General features: G+C 41.7%; 1 long non-coding RNA gene across 1 annotated transcript in view; it reads right to left on the bottom strand.

The window, feature by feature from the left end:
• Positions 1-3,752, bottom strand: part of LOC109291016 — a 155,781-nt gene extending 152,029 nt beyond the window's left edge. The window contains exon 1 of the long non-coding RNA XR_002095731.1: positions 3,664-3,752. This is a non-coding gene — a long non-coding RNA (uncharacterized LOC109291016). The remainder of the gene's footprint in view (positions 1-3,663) is intronic.
• Positions 3,753-11,990: the final 8,238 nt, after the last annotated feature.

The raw sequence follows: 11,990 nt of genomic DNA, 5'->3' as shown, positions 1-11,990 counted from the left end.
GCAAATTGTGCCACTTGGGGCAAAATAACCCTGCCTGGAGCAGCTCGTGCTGCCAGGCCCAGCCCAGCGCGCAGACACCATGCAGAGCTGAGCTGTGTCCTGTCAGCCCCAGGTGGCTCGTGTACCCCGGCCCGGCCTGGCCCAGCACGTGGAGACTGTACAAAGCTGATCCAGGTCCCGCCGTCATTGGGGCTGCTAATGCCACCTGGCTGCCAGGCGGCACAAGCAGCCCCAGGGCCAGCAGGGCTTGGCTTGGCTCGGCTCTGCGTGGTCGCCAGGTGCCAGCACTGCTGTGCCCACATCCCACATCCCCTGCACTGGCTGGAAAGTGGCAGCAGGGCAGTGCCCCTGCTCCCAGCACTGATGTGGGCATGGTAGTGCTGGGAGTGGAGGCTATGCCCTGCTGCCACCTGGAGCAAGCCACAGCTGCATCACACCCCTCCCCTTTGTACCAGCTGGGCAAGCAGCAGCAGGGCAGAGCCCCCACAGCTCCCATCAATGGGGAAGAGGCAGGCACAGCTGGAGGAGCGATGGGAGAAGCCCTATCCCCCACCCATCCCAGCCTAGTCCCATACTCACTGGCTCTGGATGTGGTGATTGGGGCCTGTGAGGGCTGACGGCAGAGCCCCCTGAGAGGCAGTGAGAGGCAGTGCGGGTCTATGGGAGGCAGTGGGGATAACCCCACCACCACCACCTGGCACCCACGCGGCAGCTGCCCCATGGCCTGGGTGCAGCATGGCTTGGCAGGGTACCATACACTGTCTGGAAGCTGGGGCAGCTCCAGCAGTCAGCTGGAGCCAAGCAGCGCTCAGCCCCAGCAGCCCAAGTTCCTAGACAGCACACAGTGCCCTGCCAAGCCATGTTGCACATAATGTGATAGCTGCCATGCAGGTGCCAAGTGGGGTGCAATCCCTGATATGCCCCCCACTGCTCCGTGCTGTATAGGGGGGCTCTGCCATTGTGATAGCCAAAACCAGATGGGTCAAATGGGCAGCTTTAACTAGAGAAATTTGCTTTTTGAGGTATCTGCAGAAGTAGCTATAGGAATACTTTTCCTGTCTGTCTGGAAGAAGATTTAGATATAACTTTTTGTATTAATCTCCAGACGGCATGAACTTTAAAAAGTGGAACTGAAAATTATAGCCGCAGACATAGCTGATTTATGAAATTTTGCTTAGAATTTAAAAAAAAAAGTAACAAATTTAATTACAAGATATAATTAACATAGTGGGTTGAACTTAGGTGGGGACATGTTAATCTCAAACCCCAAAGTGTTGTGGTGTGATTTGCTTATTGGGTAAACGCAAGCTTGGGCAGTTACTTATTATAATGATTTCTAACACCTTTTAACCCCATAGAATAACAATTATAAGGTAACACTATGAATGGCTATATAACCAAAAAATTAGCATAAATAAGATATAAAAGAACACGCAAGTCAAAGTAACCCTTGGGAAGGACGGAAGAGAAGGGTCATTGCTGTTCCATACCCTCACGGATCTCTCTTACCCCTGAGAGAACGAAGACCAGATCCTGACTGAGGTGCTTCCCCCGGTTCTCCCCTCCGACAGCCCAGTTAAAAGTTGGCTGACTTTGCTGAATCAACTTGACAAGTATCTTCTAACTGAGGGACTATCGATAAGTTGCTAATCAAGTGGGAACTCTTGGTTAATTTCTTTATCTGTTTATTATCACTGTCAATTTTAATCTGTATTGTTATGTTGTCTATTTATTAGCTTAACCTTTTTACTAACTGTCATATGTGCAAACTATATCTTTTGTTGTCATAAGTAAAAATTATTCTTTTTTATAAGTGAAACTTGTCATTGCTTTCCTTCCCAACATCACCCCCTTGATCCCAAACCAAAATAGCCCAGTGGCTAGTAAAGCTGCAGTGCTCAGTTAGTCTGCAACTAAATTGATATACTCACAGTGCCCAGCTGGCCTGTGACATGCCATGAGCACCCAGAGGCTCCAATCACCGCTCCTGCCACTGGTGAATGTGGGGCTTTTATTTATTTTTATTTTTTTTTAGAGGTCTGCACTCACTGGCTACAGAAACAGCAATTGGGGCCTCTGGGCACTCCTGGAAGAGCTCCCCATGCAGTGCAGGGCAGTGGGGGCAGCAGGAATCACCCCTCCAATTGGCATACCCACACAAGAGCTGCCCCATGGCATGAGTGCAGCACAGCCTGGTAGGGCACCGCGTGCTGTCTGGGAGCTGGGGTGTCTCCAGCAGTCAGCCAGAGCTCAGCAGCACTCAGCCCAGTGGCCTCAGCTCCCAGGCAGCGTGTGGCACCCTGCCAAATGGCGCTGCACCTGTGCCATGGGGCAGCTTCTGCATGGGTGCCAGGGGGGCAATCCCCACTGCCCCACACTGTATGGGGGTGGCTCTGCCACGAGCGCCCAGAGGCCCCTATCACCGCTCCTGCAGCTAATTAGTATGGGGCTTCTTTTTTTTTTTAAGTGCTGGGACTAGGCTGGGGCTGGGCAGGCAGCCATGGGGGCTTCTCCTGTGGCCCCCCCCTACCCAGATAGAGGCAGCTGTGCCTGCCTCTCCCTAGCTGATCCAAATCACCAAATCTCTCCAAAGCTGATTCAGCCAAATTGATTCAGGACAATAATCCAAATCTCCAAACTGAATCACTGTCTTCCAAATCGGCCAAATCTAAATCGAATACTTCCCTATTCGCACAGGCCTACCACAAACTGAATTTACAAGTTTAATAATCACCTATGGAAGTAAAAACAGCAGACTGAACCGCACTAAATTTTAAATAATTATAAAACATATACTGTGCAATTTAATAATTAACTAAAAGTGCTATATTCACAGTTTGCATACTGTTCTTCATATTGATCTTTTTTCTAGCCTTGATGCACTTTCAACATGTATAAACCTGGAATGCGTACTGAGGAAGGAATAGATCCCTCACTCTTGGCAAAAGGAAATACTATAAATCTTGGTTGTTTAAATTTCATTTCAAATATAGTTTAAACACTTTATGAGATAAGGCAAGAATGTTCAGCAATTCCTTGAAGACCTAATCATCTTCAATATAGCCTCTGAGCTGACAAATTTAGACCCAATATAAAATAGTTTGCTTTTAAAAATGGAGATATACTTTTAAAGTTGCACTTTCATTTTAATTCTATATCAGCCAAATGAACTGAATATGCATTTGTTTTTCATGTTAGTATTCCTACCAGAAATGTACTTGCTGTTCTGCAGCGTGCCATTTATTTGGCCAAAGGTAAACCTTCAAAAATATGGGGTGGAGACAGTCAGCAGAGTTGAAACCCTTCCATAGCCCAAGAAGGCTGATATATATTTCAATATATCAAACTGTGTAAAAGTTTCAATTCACAATAAAAACATGCAATAGGATTAAAGATGGTTAAATTAAAGCAATACCTACCAAGTAGCAAAGCTTGTTTTTACATTTATTTAATTTGCATCCATAAATACAGATTGTTAGTTAATCTTGCTTCAGTCTTAGATGCAGGAAAAAAAAGAGAAGAGTTAAATAAATTGTTCTTAAATTAACCTTTGCTTATTTACTTTGCTTACTGATTTTTCAGGGGTAAATAAGCATACCAGTTGTATACAGATATACAACATAGGCCCAAGTGCCTTGTGCTAGGAATTAATCAAAGTCATACCTGTGGGCACAGAGTCTCTATGTGATTAGCTGCCATTTGGATGATTTTAATTCCGTCTTCATTTGTTGACAATGAGCAAGCAAGATTAGCCACCTAAAACAAAAGAGGTTCTGTAAATATGCATTCATTTTCACAGCATCAAAGCAAACCCTGACACACAGATATTACCTTGCTAAATGGAGAGCAGTCCATGATAGATCCATGGTGCTTTATTTTGGGAAGTTACTTTAGCAAGGAATACGGATGCCTTGCAAACATGAGAGAAAGGAAGTGCAGAAAAAAGTAGCAACAACAAAAATTTCACAACCTCTCTTTTATTAGGGTTCAATGCATAATGATAAAGAGGTGCTGGGTTTTCTCCAGAATAATCACCAATTGAACCCGATTGGGAAGCTTGAATTTTCATTAGGTTTCAGTTGACTACTTTGTGACTCATATTCATAAACCCAACTATTTTTATTTGCATTCAAAGCCCTAAATATTAAACTAAACTACTCTGGACTGTCATTTTGAGAATTGTTGAAGTGGTCTGTTTGGTAAAAGTACTGTCAACTGTTCTACGTACAGTTTTTGTATTTGCATAACCATTTTAGTTGGGGAGGTTAGGATTTTTTTCTGAATATTTAAAACAGCATAGTACATAGTGGAGGTTGTTATATGGATATAGAAGTGCCTTATACCAATACATCTTGTTATTTATGTTACAGTTTATCAGGAGGAAGATTGCAACCCACTTTTCTATGGGAGCAAAGCCTCCCCAGAAGGTTCTGTGGCTTACAAGGCACAGCTGGATATGGAAGGAGCACATGCACTCCTGCTGTGCCAGAAGTATCAGCAGATGACCGGGAGAATTGAATAAATATGGGTAGGAGTGAGGCTGTGGGATTTGTCACTATATATAGAGTCTTCCATTCCCCCTACATAGGGAATAACATTATGTCTCTACATAGGCTATTTCATCCACTAGTAGCTTTGGGAAAATGACCTGGTCCCACACATATTTATCTACTATCCAGCCTGACTACACAGACCACAGTCTGAGCTGGAAAATAATGCCTAGGCAACTCTTACATACCTACAGTTAAATATGCATATATATTATTAAAAATAATATCTAACACTTATATACTGCTTTATATAGTCCAGATTCTGTGAAAAAAATGTGAACTATTTAATTTTCATACACCTAGCGCACTGGATAATATTTCTGTAAAAAATAATAAATAGTACTTTATGATTAAGGGTCTACCCAACTTCAGGAGGCAGCCAGTTGATTTAGTGGGGTGATCACAGGGCCAACTGCCATTTTGTCAGCTGATTGCAGCAGGGCTTCCCCACACCTCTGATTGGCCAAGGGGCCCAGGGACCCTAGTGGACCTGCCTCTTGCCGCTGATTGGCTGCAAAGGCTGTCTGTCATACAGCCCCACCCCACACTGCTGATTGGTCGAGAGGGGCAGGGCCACATGACAAGCAGCCTTCTCAGCCAATCCACAATTAGGGGTGGGGTGGCAGCCATCTTTGCTCCTCTTCATGCTGGCAGTCCCTCTTCCCCCTTCCCCCCCAGCAGATTGTGTGGCTGGACTGCAAGCACCATGAGGACTGAGAAAACCAGAATTTTATTTTCGATAAGTTTGTTTTTTTCACTGATTTTTCAGGCATTGGCCAATTTCACGATTTCCTCATAATCCATAAAATCACACTTTTGGTATGTCCCTATTTATGATCAATAGCTATAAATAAATCCCTTTAAACATAAGTTATAGTTAGCTGGCCTAAGGCAATAGAAGTAGTTGTATTAGCAGTTCAGAAGTCCTGAGGTAAACTTAAAAATCATGAGATTTGAAACAAAATACATATTGAATTATTTTCATAAATTCACAGAAATAAAGATGACTAGGTCTGGTCCAATCTGACCTCTTATATAAGTAAGATCATTAACAATATCATTTTCCCTATAGCAAATTTGTTGGGTTTTTTTCATTTGTGTTTAGGTTCCTAAGAGGTTGGAGGTCACATGTTCCAGATTTTCTCCATATCACTGGATAGATACTGACTTAACAAGAATTGGGGCTATATCTTTAAAACTAACCCCAAGGAACAAAGGACTTCTGCTACATTTTAAAGAGTTGACCAGTGTGTAAAAGTTAGCATGGCTATGTTCATCAGGGGCATGAACAGGTGTGATACCTTACAGGCATAGTGGCATTATTCCCCTAAAGTATGGCAAAAATGCATTTTTACTAGGAGAGCTGGTTGCAGTCAGGGTAGCATTGGGGAGGTAGGGGTTACTATAGTGGTACAAAGCAATTTTGCCACATAGCTCCACTTTCACTAAAAATATATTGTTGCCACTGTATACCTATTTTTTAATACTAATGAAGCTCTTGCTAGGATGGTAGGCTTGGACTTATACAAATACTACCTCTTAGACAAGATATACTATGTTATATGCATTAACTAGACAAATTAAGGTAACACCACAGTAATATTTTAAGTCAAACAAGGCTCACATTAAGAATTGTTTCTGTTGTTGATCTGAAAGTTTGGAATTCTCAGTAGTCAATTTTGAAAACTAATTAGTAAAATTATGAGCTGACTTCCACGCACTTAGCTTCCCATGTGTGGTATTTTAAGTACCTTTCAAATATAGTACATTCACTTATACTGCATCACCTATGAAAAAAACATTCACCAAGGTTAAGTGCAAAAATTATAGATCTTTTTCTGAAGCAATTCCTCACTGCCTAAAGCAATAACATTTCACAGTACAACAAAAGTGCAATAAGAACCAATGAGGTTTTTCTTCAAATTGAAAAAATTCCTCTTAGCTTCTATTTCTCTTTGCCACATGCTCCGAAATGTTTTCAGTTTCATTTCACAGCCCATGGAAATTTCTTTAAAAAATAAAGAAGTTTTGATTTCAGCAGGATCCACTGTAAACATTTATGGTGGGAAACCTCTTTTAAACTTGTAAATAAACACAACTTGTAAAGCTGCAGACTCAACTTCTCTCAGATGGCCAAGGACTGCTTGATGAAAGTCTGGATGGCAGAAGGTCAATTCACTGTTTCCCACCCCCACCCCCCCAATTTTGTTGGCTGCACTGCCTGGATAGCAGTCCAGTTCCAGCCATAAATTTCATCTACTGAAATGATCTGTGCACTCCATCCCTATAGACTATATCATCTATTAAGGATACCAGAAAACAAAAGAGTATACTAGCACAATTCCTCTCTGTTCAAGTATCCTGCTATGCCTGGTTATAATCTGGTAGGGCATGATCTTCAACATCCATAACTATTTTCATCCTGAAGTCAGCTGCCATGATCTTTTTAAAAACACATTTGACTGACAGAGATTTTTTTTTTGTTGGTAATTTGCTTCCTCTATTGGTTCTGCAGTCATCAAGCATTCCTCTGTGGTGGGCAAGTTCCAAATACAATTCTTGATAATGGAGAAGGAAAAACAAGAAATAAACAAGTAAACAGTTGGAAACTAGCTAAGCTCCTATTCTACTATATACATGATTTGCAATGTGGAAAAGGATAAAATTCACAGAACAGAAAGTTTCACTTTATAATGGCTTATATTTTACACTCAAAAAAGTATTTAAAAGTCAGAACACTATAGAAAATAATTGACTGGTCCTTCTAGCATAAACCTCATTATTGCTGTACAACTTTTCTCCTGAGTATTTGCAATTGCTGTCAAAATAGCTATATGAAAGATGAATTTGGTTCATCTTTTAGTGTAAAAGGAATGAGGAAAGCTGTAATATTTATGTTTCATAAAGTGAATAGGTGTGTCCACTGTCTATGTACAGGTAGCACACCATGTGGCATCCTGCCTTTTTCTAGGGAAGGTGACTTGATTAACAGCCACACTTTACCCACAAGAGAAGAAGTCAAAGATGTAGTAAATAGTTATTGTGACAGCCCCGACCATCAGCACATAAACCCCCAAACAAACTTTCCCCTACAGTATTCTTAGCTTTCACTACTGAAGGGGTCAGAGATTGAAGTGCCAGTGATAGAAAAAGGCTTAATACTCATTGAAATATGAAAAATTAGTTCAAGTTGATGGCAGGACTCTGCTACAAGCCACGAGCATTTATCTAACGGTCTCCATTTCCCAAATCATACCCCAAGTTGCTAATACAGGTAATAACCTACATCACCAACCCTGAATGCAAACAGCTCATAAGAAAGCCTACCACAAAATTATGTGGACAACTCCCACCCTACTTAAAAGGATATGGGACACTAACAAAAGCTTCTTAAATAGCATGCAAGCTTTCACCTATACCAGCCAACAAAGATGTGCATTCCCAGAATGCCATATATTCATCAAGAATGCTGGGCAGCCTAAAGAACTCATATTGTAATATCTATTTAATATACCCTTTATGTCCAACTGATAATCATTATCTAGACTACAGAGTTATATATATAATTTCTCACACTTGGTTAATATAAATTGTTTGAATCAAATAAAGTCCATGGCTGAAGAAAAGCTGGTTGAAGGTACTTATCTATAATTGGTCAATTTAGTCTTCTGGTTTAAGAGTACTCTAGATTCTTCACTGATATTAACTTCCTAAGTAGCAGTAACTAGATATGTTCTGGCATCTTTGGTTGGCTAGGAGACTCCATCCCATCTTGGTAGATGATGATCCAGGTTCAGTATATATTTAATAGGAATTTCCCATCTGGTCAAAGCAACTCTATATTCTTGGACACAAATTCATTAGCCAAAAGGATGCTCCGAGTAATAGAGGATCCTGCAGTAACACAGGCTACTTGAAATATATCAGACTTCCCCCTCCACTCTCTAAAATGGCATTCTGTAAATGTTTAATCAGATTCCAGTTTTCTTTTTCAAGGTGCTTTGCAGCCTAGACCTATCATATCTGAAAAAAACACCTGATGTTCTAGGATGAAGAGAGCAATCAACAACTCTGCTCCTCAGCCTCAAAGGAACTTTCTTCCATAAGGGTAGATTTTGCTCCCCTGTGCTGATGTGGGGGACCTCATTTTGGATTTGAGTAAAAATAGTGCTTTCAAGTTAGTGTCTCCTTCAAATAGAAAAATTCAAAATAAAATAGAAAATTAAAAATAAAAATAAAAATGGAGGGGACTGTAACAGGAAGACAGAGCCTCCTTATTACTTTAAGGAAGAATCAGAAGTATGGACAGCTCCAGGTGGGGTAGGTGGCTTCTTATGAGCTAGAGGAGAATAAGCTGCCAGGGTGTTAGAGGCTGTGAGTGTCTATTGAAAACTGAGCTGCAAAGTGAGTTGTACATTAGGGCTGAGGCAGCTTGGGCCACATAGTGGCTATTGCAGAGTTAGCTGCTGTGCATTAGTTGCATAGGGCAGAGCCAAACTGGGATAGCTGGGACGTGGCAATAGCTCCTAGCCTAGCAATTGTGAGCTGTTCTGGAGGGCAATCAGTTTAAGTAGAAGCACCTGCGGGCAGCTGAGAAGCCATGTGACCAAAAGAGGCAGGTCTTAGGCAACATATAAGGCCACAACTGGAGCGAGAAAAGCAGTTTGATCTAAAAGGCTGCTAGGGAAGGAGTTCTGTACTGATAGGACTGGGGCTAAGTGACTGACTAGGATCTGCCTGACATGAGGTGTACAAGGAAGGAAATCAAGGCTTGTTATGCTTATAGTTTGCATTATAGCCTGGGTTTTACTGGGTTTGGGATTGATAGGGGAGGTGGAGATCCCAATGATGCCAGATAGGGGCATCAAGCCCTTGGAGGGTGAACCCAGAGTCTGAGAGGTGCAAGATCAGAGGCCTGGAGGGGTGAGACCATAACTCATGAAGAGTGAACCCAGACCACTTGGGAGCTGAACTCAGAGCCCTGGGAGGGTGAGACCAGAGACTGGAGGGGCAGACCCAGAGCTCTACAGGGGTGAAGGCAAAGTTGTGAAGGGCAGAACCACAGCCCAGGAGAAATGGAACCAGAGCAAGAGAGGCACAAGCAGGGCTGGACATCAGCTAGGACATAGGGGCCCTGAGAGGCACAAGTTTGGACCGACAGCTGAGGGACCACCAAAATAAACATTTGGTAACACCTGTGAGGCATGAGCTGGCTGTAAGGGTGGTCAGAGACCATGGATGTAGCCCTTAAGGGATATGGTTACCAAAGTCACAGGTAGATCTAGAAGGGCTAGGTCAGTGTTTCCCTGGGACTTTTGGGCAGTCTCTACTCTTTTTTTCCCTTCAAACAACATAAAAAGCATAGCAGTTTAAGGAAAGGAGAAACCCAAGCACCAGAGTGGCAGGCACTGCCAGGCCACCAAGGGGCTACTCTGAGACATGGGCCTGCTATAGAGACATGTTATATATGATTTTAATAAAAATGTTTTTCTCCATAAACTTTTGTGAACTATCTTCAAATCTAACAAAAAATAGTGACTTTACCTGAGCAATGACACATGCAATGAACTATATGGCACTTGTATCTTTTTAACAAAAGAAAGTTTTTAGAGCAAAAATAACCACCATATATAACTGAAGAAAAGTTAGGAAAAAATTGCACACTTGATAGAATAAGTACATTATACTATCTAATATCTGTGAATATTATTTTACTATTTAGATGATGAAAAAAGAGAAAACATTAACTTCATAGTAGTCATTGCAAAGAAATGTAATTATACATAACATAATATACATAGTTGACTCTGGCTGTGAAGAGGCATTCATTTCTAGCAAATGTATTACTCTTTTGGGGGGAAAAAATGCCTAGCTGTAATTAAAAGAACTGATTTAGCCAGATAGAGCTTGAGCTGATGACTACACATGCACAAGAAGATATTGGTTGCAGATCTGATTATAGAAATTAAATACAAAGGTAAAAGAAAACAGTAAGCTGTGGAATCTCCACAGAAAGATAAAGATGGATGAAAAGGATCCTCCAAAAGATATGGTGAAGAGACAATTACATAGAAACATGAGATTGAAACGTATCTCCTGTGTCACTCAGTTGTGCCCCTCTACTGCAGGAACCATATCCTATAATCCCATGTACAAATTTATCAAGCACCCTTTTAAAATCAGCTAGTTTGGGTTTTTCCTCCACACTACTCCACATGGAAAAGCTGTTCCATAACTTGGGGTGGTAGGAAAAGAACCAGGTGAAGGAAAAACTATGGAAGCCCAAAAGCATAGTCAACTGTTTTAAAAGCCAAAAGTAGTGTTCCTTGTTGATAGAAAACTTCACCAAGGAGATGGGCTCCAAGTTCCTGACTGCAGCAGGGCCAATGGAAGATGTGCCATAGTTGTCTGTCCAACTCATCATTTCAGTATCTTAGTTGTAGAGCAGTCCATCTACTGGAATCACTCCAGAGTCAGACCTTTGAGTTCGGTCAGGCCTGGGCTAGGGGGAGGGTCACTCCAAGGCAGACTGCCCCAGACCTAGGGCCTCTACAATTTCAGCCATGCTATAAGGGCGGTGCAATGCAGTTTTAGGGAAAGAAATCCTTGGAGCTGTTTAAACAACACTTTTAAAACACACTGAGATGAAGAGACAAGGGAGTTGGCTGTATTTGGGCAGGTAAATGGGGCCAAGTCTGAGGCTTTTTAAGATGAGAGAGATTAAAGCATGCCTCTCTTAGGAAAGGAAAGAGCCAAAGATGGTTAAGGAGAAGAGTAAAGGTAGGTCTTAGAGGAGGCATCAGAAAGATCAGAAGATAGGATGGAACAAGTGCATTTAATGGAGAGTTTGAGGAGAAGGATGAATATGAAATGTTGGTGTCCGTATCAGAGGAAAAGAATGAAAAAAGGTTACACTGCATGTGATGGCCAGAACCAAAGAAATTAATAAGCAATAAATATGTGCTTCTTAGAGGCATTTGGAACTTTTGTCTAATATAAAGCTTGTATTTTTGTAACCCGCAAATGTAACTTGTAACTGTTTGTGGAACTGACTAGGCCTCAAAGACAAAGCTATAGCTGTGAAATTAGCTGACCTAATAGTTCTTTCTTGCTCAGAATTTAGCCTTGATGATGATAAAAACTGGATTCAACTGCCCAGCTTATCCAGCACATTCCAGGAAAGGACATCTCAAAAAAGCATAGTCAGAGAGTTCTAAAGGGGCTGGATTTAGGTGGGGTAATGTTAATTTCAAACCTGAAGATGCTGTGTTGCAATTTGCTTACCCAAGTCTGGGTAGTAACCTTTTATAATAATTTTAACACCTTTTAATCCCATAGGGTAATAGCTATAAAACAAGATTGTGAATGGCCCTAAGGCCAGCAAATTAGCATAAGACTAGATATAAAAAGCACGTGCGTCAAGTGACCAACAGGGAAGAG

This window comes from Gavialis gangeticus, unplaced genomic scaffold (genome assembly GCF_001723915.1).
Source record: "Gavialis gangeticus isolate Ggan-Ray unplaced genomic scaffold, GavGan_comp1, whole genome shotgun sequence".
In the NCBI taxonomy this organism is placed as follows: Eukaryota; Metazoa; Chordata; order Crocodylia; family Gavialidae; genus Gavialis; species Gavialis gangeticus.
The sequence above is the reverse complement of the archived record's forward strand: the minus strand, read 5'-3'. Positions and strand labels throughout refer to the sequence as shown.